Source organism: Lampetra planeri, chromosome 16 (genome assembly GCF_965212315.1).
Source record: "Lampetra planeri chromosome 16, kcLamPlan1.2.h2, whole genome shotgun sequence".
Taxonomy (NCBI): Eukaryota; Metazoa; Chordata; class Hyperoartia; order Petromyzontiformes; family Petromyzontidae; genus Lampetra; species Lampetra planeri.
This window is the reverse complement of record NC_136122.1, coordinates 4,786,422-4,799,599: the sequence shown is the minus strand read 5'-3', so window position 1 is coordinate 4,799,599 and position 13,178 is coordinate 4,786,422. Positions and strand designations below refer to the sequence as shown.

General features: G+C 49.4%; 1 protein-coding gene across 3 annotated transcripts in view; it reads left to right on the top strand.

Moving 5' to 3' along the window:
• LOC144722949 (SH3 and multiple ankyrin repeat domains protein 2-like) overlaps positions 1–13,178 on the top strand; it is a 679,767-nt gene that overhangs the window by 445,021 nt on the left and 221,568 nt on the right. The window lies entirely within an intron of this gene.

Below are 13,178 nucleotides of genomic sequence, written 5' to 3'. Positions count from 1 at the left end.
GGTCAACTCATAATTAGCTCAGCTCCTAAGTAAATCTACCTTTTTAAAACCTATTCTGAAAGAGAATGTGTTTATGCGGAATGGAATTCATTAACGTTTTTACCCATCCCATCAATCTTATGAACGACCGTCATTGAAATAAATGGCACTTACGTTTATAAAACAGCGAACGAGCAAATCCAATAATTTCCGCGTGTGTAATTGCACGCACAGAATAAGCACGCAGTAGACATTTCCCCAGTTAATTTTCATGTTACTCTGGGAGTAACTGCTGTTCGTGAGCACCTATTATACTACGAAAAAAACGGCACGCGATCGGGAAGTGTAGCAAACACGACCGTGCTGCTGCTGCTGCTGTCTGTGTCTCTGCAGTTCTGATAGTCCACCCACAGCATGGGACACTCATTTGAGCCGCCGTGTTTACCTCTGGGACTCCCAATAAAGTTCCGGTGGCACTTGACACCGCTGTGCCTGGTTGGGGGGGGGGGGGATTAAAATCATTTTACAAGGATCAAATCTTAGGGAGCGAGCCACTGCACCAATTGCCCTCTGTACAGCTGAATAATCCAACTCCCCCCCCCAATTAGGAGGAATCCGATGAGCAATTAAGCTCTTTTTTTAAAATCCTTTATATTAAGTTCGCTTGCTTGCTTGCGTGCTTGCTTGCTTGCGTGCTTGCTTGCTTGCGTGCTTGCTTGCTTGCGTGCTTGCTTGCTTGCGTGCTTGCTTGCTTGCGTGCTTGCTTGCTTGCTTACGACCATGCAAATCTTTTGGTCGTTTTTTAACCCACTTCCCGTGATCCAATCGAGCTGACATTTTCCACACAGACTCGTTGTGCGAGACAATTAATGTTCGTGAAAAAAATTCCCAAAATTTTACACTGTTTAGGGAAAACAAATAAAATATTTAATTACCAATTGCTTAATACTGGCGGACAATCATCTGACCCATAGGTGGCAGCCATCTCAAGCCAGAGGACGAGAAGACTCTAGCCGCCACGCATATAAAGGATTTATAGTGAAAAACTTTGTTTATACGGGTTTACTTGTTTAACAGATGTCCAGTATGGGCACGGGGTCAGCAAGTTACGACAGCAAACAAAACAAAAAGCAACGATAGGAGTGCAAAATAGAGCAAATGGTAAGCAAGTCACAAAATACAACTAAATAAAAATAATACTTATGCAAGTCCCATTTATCAAGATTGGGCAAGGCAGCAAAAAAACCAACAAAACAGTCTCTGACAACGCCAAGATAACGCCACACAGCAGTAGTCCCTCAATAAAATGTCACAATAACATTAAACTCTCGATACACGGGTAATGATCAAAGTTACAAATCACTTTTGCTTAAGTGGAAAGTGCTGTAAGCAAGCGCCTTTTCAAACTGGCATAGCGCAGGAGGAGAGGGGAGTGTGGCCAGCAGCAACCTTGGCCACCTTTGTCTCCCTAATGCTGATAGTTCACACAGGAGAACAAGGTTGCTCATCCTAGGATAGGTTAACCTCGAGGGAGACCAATACAGCTCCCTATACTCTACGTCTCTTAATCCTTTCAAATGGCCTGGAATCAAACTCCGGTATCTGGGAGTTGTACCTCAGTATGTGAGCCACTGCGTGATCGTTTTCCCATGCTGTTGAAAGTGCACACACACATACATACGTAGATACAGACACACATTCTTACGCACACGGTGTTATACACACACACAAATGAACGTACGCACATGTACGTATGCACTGTTATCTGTGTACACACACACACTCCCATTGTCTCACGATAAAATAGAATGCGCCCCCCAAGGACCCCAACTGGACATTTCACTTGCCGACTTTGCGTGGCTACGTCTAGTTTCACTTCAGCTCTGTCTTGGCAGTTTCAATGAGGAATCGGGAGGCATCCGTCAGTTCGCTGGGGGACCACAGCGTTGTGGGGGTGCCACTGTGGAGGGCCGGGTGGGCGTGTGTGCTCGGGTGAGAGGGAGGTTGGGCTCGCGCGGGCAAAAAACCGGGGAGAGCGGCACCAAAGCTCCCCCACTTGCTCAGCACTTGGCGGGCGGCTACAGCAGTAACCCAGCGCTTCGGGCTCGAAAGGGGCTCCTGTCGGTAGAAACTACATTCAAAGAAGACAAACGCAACCCCCCCACCCCGCAGCAGCTTGAAATCTACATTAATAATCTGCATTTTTTTCTACGTTAGATACCTACGTGATAAATCTACATTGCATATCTGCATCTTATATATAAAGAAGACGAGTTCGCGACGCGAGAATTAGCAATGCTCTTCCGCAAGACTGACGACCACAGGAGGAGCAGCAGCAGGGATGGCCAAGAGAACCCTAAAAAGCGTGTGCAGTTCAAAGGTACCCAGGCGTTCGTTCGCGCCCTCTCCCCGAGCGTCGTTCTCAACGCGCCTCTCTCCGCATTCGTGAACGTTGAGTCGCGGTGCGGGGCCAGATCCACGGGGAGAAGGGGGCTAGGGTTTGGGGTGGAATTCGCGTGCCCGGTCGGTTACGCGTCGATTCAGCCGCCCGTGGCGGCACTCACAAATGTGCAGCCGGCGATGTCACAACGGGGACATCTCTCCCGTGAGCGAATTCGTCTGGTGACAATTGGACATTTACTTTCGCTGAAGCTATGCACACTTTTGTACGAGTCGTGCCAAAGAAGCAATGCGCGACCAAGTAAGTCAATAAAAACGCTACGTAAAAAAAACAAATCAAGTCGTCTGTAAATATTTAGCTACTCTGCAAATACATATATTAGCGTACCACGGTTGTGATCCTGCGTTACTACAAATCCTGGCGACTTAAGTTATATTCCTGGCGATTTGCAACATGATTGGAATGTATTTTTAACTTCTTTCGGACCGTACGTAGCCAACCGTGCTAATCGGAGGTGCGGGTCTCGGTGTGGGTCTCGGCGTGGGTCTCTACGAGGTTGACTCACATTAAGATGAGTGCAGTATTTAGTTTGGTGTGTCTATAGGTTCGTCATGTGTGGTGCCTGGCAGCGTTAAGTAGTCACTCAGAGCAGCTGCTCCAATTCTTTGCCGTGCAGTACTTTGCATGTGTGTGTGAGTGGTAATGAATGGTGCTTTTGACGAGTGTGCACCTTGCGTGGCTTGGTGGCTCGGGGATTGGAGCGCTGTGCCGGGCACCACCTTGACCCCGGGTTTGAATCTGTGTATCGGCACGCTGTGAGTAAAAACAGTTCTCACGTTCAGCAAGCTGGCGGTCTCAGCCCAATCACCAACAACTCCAAAAAAAAATACCCAAACACGTGAACATGTTTTTTCTCGCTCCATGTACCTTTTTTCCATATCCGAGATGTCAACGCTTTTGCAGTGCTTCAAACAAAAAAAAATGCGTCAACCGAGTGAAAGATAACGGCGTTGAGAGAAGTAGGTCTCTGATCTCATCTTTTCGGGGCGATCCTCTGACACACGCGTCTGACGCAGTGCCAGCCACAGAGTTTTTTGGGGGATCTTGTTTCAGAAGTCGTTTCGTGACGCCTCGGAAGCCAAGCGGTGCCACCCGCCTGCGTGCGTGCATTGCGACTTGGGGAGCAGACACCTGAATGGCGCGGTTGAGTCGACCATCACGCGCCAGCCCCCCCCACCCCCAATTTTTTGAGCATTGGACTCGCACTCTCATGAGCAGACCCTCCCCCCCGCCACAAGACGAGTAGCCAGAGCGGTGTGCGCCGTTACCAACGGGGGCAAACCCAGGTGGTCGGTTACTCACGGCGCTCACAGCCCGTCGCGACCTGTTGCTGCGTGCCACGTTGGCCTTAATAGGTGCTCGCCAACAGCACAAAACCTCGACAGTTCACCAGGAGAAAATGGGGGTGGGGGCGTGGACGACGACGACGCTCGGCCTTGTGTGTATACATTTGAGATTCGTTTTATTCGCGTGATAGGAAAGAATGCATTGTTTCAGTAGAGTGTGTGACCTTGATGGATACACTGTACCCAGTTAACTTTGCCATTACATCCGTTTACTATAAACAAGACTGTGTTTACGGCTAAACACATTTTTTTGTACAATGTGACTTTTGTGCGAACGCAATTAGCAGGAATTATTCCACAGTGGAATTTCACTTAACGCGTGTCACGTGCGTGGTTGTGGTGGTGATTTGCCTTCGAGCGAACGGGACGAAACTTGTTCGTTCGTTTGTTTTTTCGCAACAAAACGGCGATTATAGTAGTAGGTTTTTACCCTTTAAACTGGTACAAAACTGACACCTTTATACAAGGCATCATGTTTGCAATAACCACAACACAAGTAGTCAAAATGCAAACAAAAAGAAACACCTCTGATGATGATAATGATATGCACTGTCCTTGAAGTTGATTGGTCCACACCCGAGACACCAATCAACTTCAAGGAGAGTGCATATCATTATCATCATCAGAGTTGTTTCTTTTTGTTTGCATTTTGACTACTTGTGTTGTGGTTATTGCAAACATGATGCCTTGTATAAAGGTGTCAGTTTTGTACCAGTTTAAAGGGTAAAAACCTACTACTATATTTTGCCACTGGTAAAGGAGGTCTCATAGTGAAAACGGCGATTGTTGAAGCAGCAACAATTCAATTGAGCACCCGCATACAGGAGAATGGGAAACATCACGGAACAACCCGAGACCTGCGATGCTCAAACGGGCATTGGAGCGGTTTGCTTTTCTATCCGTAAGACCCTGAGTCAAAGTTTATTCATACTCTTCTAAGGAGGATGTGTATGCATTGCACACACACAAATGCATGCACATTTATATGTTATAATATAGATATACTTTGTGAAAGGTCAACGCAGGTTGTCCTATGGAAAGACTGGTCCGCAACCAATGCACGTGGAGTTTCTTGTCTCTCGTTTGGGAGGACCACGAGTGACCGACGGAAATCCACGTGTCAAAGGTGGCAACAGCTCTGTTCCACACAGATGGAACAGAGTTGGAATCCACTTTTTTTTGCTGCACCGCCATCTCCTGGCAAGCCGTGGTATATGGCGCACATGGATACCCACAGGAAGTGAGTTTGATCCATCAACCCTCGCCTCCACGACGCTGGATTACAGCCGTGCTTGGCCAGTGCCGCCCTCCTAACACATTGATGAATTGTGCCGCGCCGTTTGCTCGGAAATGCGTTTGATGTTTAGTCTGTACGGCTGTTGGTAACATTGTTCTGAAGCGCATTGTGTCACCAGTCGCATGTATGCACGCGGCAAACATTCTGTAAACAACATGAGTCACGTGATGGCTATGTTTGAAAATTTGATTATTGCTTAATAAACGTCACGCTGTGCGGCATCCCTTCTCAACTTTACACCACTTGGACCAACATTGTTTGGGCCGTTGACACAGTGCGTGCTACTGCTGCCAGAGTTGGCTTCACTTAATTTAATTTGATCATATTTGACTTAGCATCGTCATCATCGTCACCGTCGTCATCTTTAGCACATTTGATATCTCACCACATTCATCCATCATAAGTTAAAACGGTCAAAGTGTTTTTTACTCGAAAAAGCATTGGACTGTGCTGTTCTCTGTTTAGATATGGATGGAAATTCCGCATTCATATGTTGTGAGCCAAGTGTGTCACTACAGAGTAAAAGGTAAAGGTGCAGCCCTGCAATTGCTCGCTCACGCCACTGCTGGCAAGAGTGCAGCCTCTAGAGCAGGGGTCCTCAAACTACGGCCCGCGGGCCACATGCGGCCCACCGAGGGCATTTATCCGGCCCATGGTCACTAATTGGGCTGCGCTTGTGAGCACTAATTGGGCTGCGCTGGTGAGCACTAATTGGGCTGCGCTGGTGAGCACTCATTGGGCTGCGATCTGTGAACAAAACTGCAGGTGTAATTAACTTTTTAATGGCACCCGCACCAGTGTGAGCCTGGGGTAAAAGCGGAGTTCCCCCAATCAGACTGCATTGATGGGCAGTGCAGTCTGTATGTCTCTGTGTGGGCAAAGTTATTGCTGGTATATTGTTTTTGTAGCGCTGTATATATATTGGTATTTTACTAATATCAATTTTGACTCCCTAGGAAACAATGATGTCAAGAAAGAGAAACATTTACTCGGAGTGTAGGATATTAAAAAAACAGTGGACTTATGATTACTTTTTCATGCAGTACAAGGAAAGAGCTGTGTGTCTGATATGCCAGAATATAGTGTATGTGTTCAAAGAATACAATTTACGTCGACACTATGAAACTCAACATAAAGATAAATATGATTGTTTGGTCGGAGAAGTGAGAAAAGATAAAATATAAAAACTGAAAAATACATTAACAACTCAGCAAAATACTTTTGTGAAGCAGAAGCAGCTAAATATTTCATCACTGCGAGCAAGTTTTCAAGTTGCCAAGCTAATAGTGTGCACTGGCAGACCATTCGTTGAGGGAGAATTTGTTAAAGAATGCCTTCTTTCTGTTGGCCTTCTCTGTGTCCAGAGAAGGCCGATTTATTTAGTACAGTGAGTCTTTCAGGACCTACAATTACACGGAGGATTGAAGAAATGGGAGACAATTTCCATCAGTATTTGCAAAACTCCACAAAAAAACTTTCCTATTTTTCCTTGGCACTCGACAAAAGCAATGATGTTCGTGATTCTGCACAACTTCTAATTTTTATTCGTGGGACGAATGACTATTTCAAAGTCACAGAAGAGCTTGCTGCACTGCAAAGCATCAAAGGAACAGCTACAGGAGAGGATATCTATGAAAAGGTTTGCCAAACTGTGAATGGTTTGGAGCTGAACTGGGCTAAACTAGCCAGTGTGACAACTGATGGTGCTCCTAGCATGGTGGGGTCTAAGAAAGGAGTAATTGCTCGCATTAACCAAGAGATGGACAAACATAACCATTCTCATCCAATAGCCATACACTGCCTCATCCACCAACAAGCGCTGTGTAGTAAATCACTGAAGTGGGACTCTGTTAACTTCATTAGAGCTCATGCACTAAACCACAGACAATTTCAGGAATTTCTGTCTGACCTTGACTATGGAGATGTTCTGTACCACACAGAAGTCCGTTGGCTGAGTCGAGGGAGAGTTTTGAAACGTTTCTATGACTTACTTCCACAGATTACAGCTTTTCTGTTTTCAAAAAACAAAGAAGTACCAGAGCTCAATGAAGCAGAATGGAAATGGCACCTTGCCTTTCTGACAAATGTAACAGAGCTACTCAACAGTTTCAATGTGCAACTTCAAGGAAAGGGGAAGCTCATCTGTGATATGCAATCACATGTCAAAGCATGTGAAGTAAAATTAGGCCTCATCAAACAAGTGAAGGAGGAAAACTTCTGCCATCTCCCCACAACTCAAAATCTGTTAGCGGAAAAACCATTGGTTGCATTCCCAAACAAAACATGTGTGGATTCACTGGAAAAATTGCAAAAGGAGTTCCAATTTAGTTTTAAAGAGCTTCATCTCCATGAACAGGACATACAGCTTTTCCGTAACCCATTTTCTATTGACATTGAAAATGTGGATACAATTTACCAAATGGAACTGGCTGAACTGCAGAATTGTGACTCTCTGAAAGACGCATTCAAGTCAAGCAGCCTTCATAATTTCTATGCATTTCTCCCCTCTGAGACATATCCTCATCTCAGGAACCATGCACTCAAAATGGCAACCATCTTTGGCAGCGCTTATGTCTGTGAACAAACTTTTTCCAGAATGAAACATTTGAAATCTCCAACCAGATCTAGACTAACGGATGCACACTTGCATCACTTGTTACGACTAGCAGTGACAAATATGGAACCGGACATTGACCATCTCATTAGCCAAAAGCAGACCCATAGTTCCCATTGAAATACTGGCAAGTTTGTTGATTTAACTTTACTTGTTCTTCATTTTAAATATTGTATTTGTTCCCGTTTTGTTTCTTCACTTCAAAATAAGATATATGCAGTGTGCATAGGAATTTGTTCATAGTTTTTTTTAACTATAGTCCGGCCCTCCAACGGTCTGAGGGACAGTGAACTGGCCCCCTGTTTAAAAAGTTTGAGGACCCCTGCTCTAGAGGCTATTTGGCCTACTCTTCCATGCTGGACAGATATCTTATAAAAGGTGGGCATACCCACACATATGTGACCGACCGATTTACAAACTTCTGGGTGAACAGAGATGGGGAGGAGGGGTGGATAACAAAAAAAAGTTTTAATTGCATCTCTTTTAATGGCACATGCAGTAACACTTACATTTAATCTCGGTATTTTACATATTGAACCAAAATTAGTTGCAAACCTTAATCAGGGCACTGAATTGTACCTACACAATCATGATAATAGTTTTTTTACCCTTTTATCTGGCAACAAAACTGACACCTTTTTTTACAAGGAGTCATGTTTGCATTGACCACAATACCTGCGGTAGGAATGCAAACAAAAAACACAACTCTGATAATGTATGTGAAGTATTCGGAATGACGGCAGGAAACCACTTGACGGGTAGCACACTTTTTATTAAACCTTGACTTGTCACGATACAACGTGTGGTCACTATTCCTCTGACTACACACACTTCACTTGACACGTGTGGTCACTACCTCTCCCACGACACACTCCACCTGACACGTGTAGTTACTATGGCTCACGCTGCAGGCTCACACTGCATGCTCACACTGCATGCTCACACTGCACTCCAGCCCGTAACGTCCGTGGAGCCTACAGGCCCACCCCAGCTTGGGCGTGGGCCACAACCTCTGAGTCCCAAGGGCCGGCCCTCACACGGACGTTCGGCCCCGGGTCCCAGGGTTCCGCCTCTGGGTCACACAGAGCCCCGGCCCCTACAAGGACAGCGGGACTAGGTGCCGCAGGGCCCTATCTCTTCCTCCTCCGTCTTCAGTCTTCGCTGGTCACTCGCTCCCCGTGCGCCTGTGCGCACCACCTTATATAGCCCCCGCTCACGGGAGACGGAGCGTATGCGGACCTCGACGTGAGCATCCCCCTTAGTTGACCAATCCCCGCGCGCTTGCCCCAGGATCCCATCGCTGTCAGCGCGCGTCACCGATACCCAGCCAATCACTGCCTCATAACCCCCGACCCCGCGCTGACCCCTGATCCTTCACCGTCAGCGCGCGTCACCAACACACACAGCCAATCACTACGCGCTGGCACACGATCCCTACCCCAGCGCGTATCACCACTACATCACCCCCTCCCACATAGCTCGCAGCCGGCCCGGCTGCTAACAACACAACACAACATCAACACAACAAAAAAAACCCCACCCCCCAGTGTGCCCCGTAACGCAACAACAACAACACAACGACACAACACCCGACAACAACCTATGTACAAACCGACAAACAACACAATAAAAGTCAACAACAACACACAACACCTAGACAACAAGCTATGTACAACCCGACGAACAACACAATAAAAGCAAATCCAAGAAAAAGAACGTGTCCAGTGTCTCTGTGACTATTGATCCCCCCCCCTCCGCTCGCTCCTCCATCGGGGTGATAGAGCGGTCGAGCGGATGAGGAACGCAGTGACGAGGCACTCCGGCCGCATCGGCCCCTCATTCGGTTGGTCATGAAAAGTAGCGCGACTTAGCGCGAGTCCGCCTGGCCGGTCCATCGTATGGGACGGGACGCTGACGACCGTCTGGTGGCTCCGGCAGCCCTGGAAGCCGCGGATCGGGCCTGGAAGGACCGGCCGCGCCGAGGGGATCCGGCCGCCGGTGGTCGGCAGCTGTCAGTTCCGAGACACCTGGGAGCGGATCAGGCGGAGACATGTGAGGATCAGGCGGAGACATTTCCCCCCTTGGGTCGTCGGTCACGTCACATGCTCGGCCCTCACGACACAAAGGGAGGCCATATGGAGGCGAGAACGGTTTCAGTCGGGAGGGGTGGATGTACCAACGGCGTTTTCCCCATTTTATCTGAACACACTGGGGGCGTGCAACCCGCACGACCTCCACGGGTCCCCGCCATGGCTTCAACAATTTAGGCGACGTAGCCAAAGGTGCCTGAGGGCAGTGCAGCCAGGCCCTATCGCCTGGTTTCCAGTCGTGCACGGACACCTTCCGTGCACGCAAACGCTCGTTGGCTATTTGGCGAGCCCGCGAATTAAGCCGTGCGGCCTCCCGTGCCTCGGTCAGCTTATGAATGTTAAATTTAATATGTTCAGCCAATTTCGAATTCGTTCGTGGTGCGGACAGTCCCAGCTGCGTTTCCATGGGCGGGTCGGCTTACCGACCATACATCAGATAGAATGGGGAAAATCCCGTTGCTGCATGGGGGGCCATTATATACGCGGCGAGGACCCCCGGGACCTGCAGGTCCCAGTCGACATGTGCCTCACACACCTGCTGGCACAGCATAGAAGTCAAAGTCCTGTGGAGTCGCTCCACCATCCCGTCTGTCTGTGGGTGGTACGGGGAGGTACGCACCTTCTTAGTACCCAATAGGTCGCACACCTCTTGCAGCAATTTACTTGAAAAAATTTTCCCTTGGTCGGTCAGCAAGCGTTCGGGAGCCCCCTTGTCCAGGACGTAGCCCTGGACAAAGGCGTCCGTCACAGCCACCGCCGACTGGTTGGCGAGTGGCCACGCCATAGGCCACCGGGTAAAGTATTCGACACCAACCAACAGGTACTTATTTCCCCTAGGCGTGACTGGAAAAGGCCCCAAAATATCGAGCGCAACGAGCTCGTTAGTGCGCGAGACCTGAATAGATTGCAGCGGTGGATTTGACGCCACGGGCGGCGGTTTCCGTCTGGCGCAATCAACACACCCCTTTAGAATATTCACCACATCACTCCCCATCCCCGGCCAATAATAGTCACGCTGAAGCAGAGCAAGCGTTTTGTTTACTCCCAAATGCAAGAGGCGTTCATGTGCGGCCAGGACAACTTTCCCCCGCACAGCGGAAGGCACCACGAGTGCGTGCCGCCGGGACAAATTGTCCCATCTCATTAACAGGCCCTGCTTGAGTACCCAGGAGCCAGTTCGCTCCCGGCCCTCCTCGGGACCCCCCGCCCTGCGGCGCAACGCTAGCAGGGAGCTGTCAGCCATTTGGAGACGGCCCCACTCAATCAGCGACAGTGAGAGCAGCGAGTCTTCTCCCTCAGGGGTAGCGGGAACATCACCGATTGGTGCATCCGCGGTCGCGGCCAACGCCCCCATACTTTCCGCAGCTGGCGGTTTACAGCGCGCCGATCCCATTAAGCACGCACATTTGTGACAAGGCGACAATCGCGACAGGGCATCGGCGTTAGTGTGACGCAACCCCTTACGGTATGTTGTCGTGAACTGATAGTCCTGGAGGACTTCCAACCACCGTGACAATTGGCCCGAGGGTTGGGCGACCCTCAATGAATACTGAAGCGCCGCCTGGTCCGTCCGGACCGTAAAGTGACGGCCATAGAGATACGGTCTAAATTGCTGTACAAAAAAAACAATAGCCAGCAACTCGCGACGGGTGACGCAGTAGCGCTGCTCCGCCGGCGACAAAACCCTGCTACCATAGGCGACCACCCTTTCGACTCCCCAAACGACCTGTGAGAGCACCCCCCCAATGCCCGTGTTGCTAGCATCCGTGTCTAGCAAGAAGGGACTTGTAAAGTCAGGATAACGCAAGGGCGGGGCACCCACCAAGGCGTCCCGGAGGGAGCAGAACCCGGCCTCCTCCTCCGGTCCCCATCGGAACTTGACTCCTTTTGCCATTAGAGCGTGCAAGGGTTTTGCAATGGTGGCGAAATGCTCAACGAATCGGCGGTAGTAAGAAGCAAAACCGATGAAACTGCGCACGTCCGAAACCGACGTGGGTGTTGGCCATGAACTGACACAGTCCGTCTTCTCGGGATCGGTAGAGATCCCCGAAGAATCGACAATGTGGCCCAAGTATCTCACAGACTTACGAAGAAGGTGGCATTTGGCCGGTTTAAACTTTAATTTAGCCGATGGCATCCGCAAGTATCCCATTGCAAGCCCGACAAAACCAACTCCATAAGGCGCTGAAACGTCGCGGGAGCAGAGTGAAGTCCCATGGGTAACCGGTTAAACAGGAACAGGCCCCCTGGAGTCCGAAATGCTGTCTTAGGTTTAGACTCGTCGTCGAGTGGCAGCTGCCAGAATCCCGATAATAAATCAAGAGTAGAAAAATATCGCGCACCAGACAATGCATCGAGGGACTCGTCCATTCTGGGGAGTGGATACGCGTCAGCCACGGAGATTTTATTCAGGCGACGGAAATCTACGCAAAATCGCAAGGACCCGTCTTGCTTTTTAACCAGCACAATAGGTGCTCCCCAAGGACTGGAAGAAGGCGAAATAATGTCGGCCGCCAGCATATCGTTGACGGCCGACTGAACGTGTTCCTTCTCAGCAGGACTCAGCCGGAAGGGATTTAGCCTGACCGGTGCCGCATCGCCTGTTTCAATATGGTGGCGCAACAGGTCCGTGCACCCAATATCATATTTATGCTTACTGAACACATCAGAAAATTCTATCAGCAACGCACGCAGCGCACCCAACTGTACCGTTGACAAATCGTTCGAGTCCGCGCACAGCGAATCGACCCATTCAAGGTCCTCCCTCAATGGATTGTTCTGCGTTGGGCTTGGATCAACATGCGCAACCAGGCGCTCTTCCGCAGGGACCCGTGCCGCGTGAGCTAGCACAGTGCCCTGCTGAATAACGGCCGGCCGCGAACCAGCGTTTAAAACCATCACGACCGGGTCCTTGTCAGCCCGAACCAAAGTGTGAGCCACCGACAAATCGAGACCTCCGACAGCCCTATTTGAAGGACCCAAAAGCATGCCCTGTTCCGAGGTCTCCCCCACCCATGGTTTCCTCAACCGGAGGGGAATTAACATCTGTGAACCCGGGGGCACGTGCACGGTCTGTGTCGCCAGCGCTTGTATCGTAGCGCACGCCGTCCGAATTTCGGTAGGGTTCGTCAAAAATGAAATACGGCGACCCGATGGTAGCTCAATGCAACGCTGATCGATGAGAATTTTAATGGGCATTTTAGCCAAAAAATCTGTGCCCAACAGACAAGGAACCGCCAAGGAAGAAGAAACGAAAACGGGTCCCGACAATTTAATATCTCCAATGCAAATGGACGCCCTAATCTGACCGACAATGCCCAACGCGCCCCCATTTGCCGCGTAAAATGGCACGTCCACCGGGAGCAGAGGTCGACATTGGACGGGGAGAATG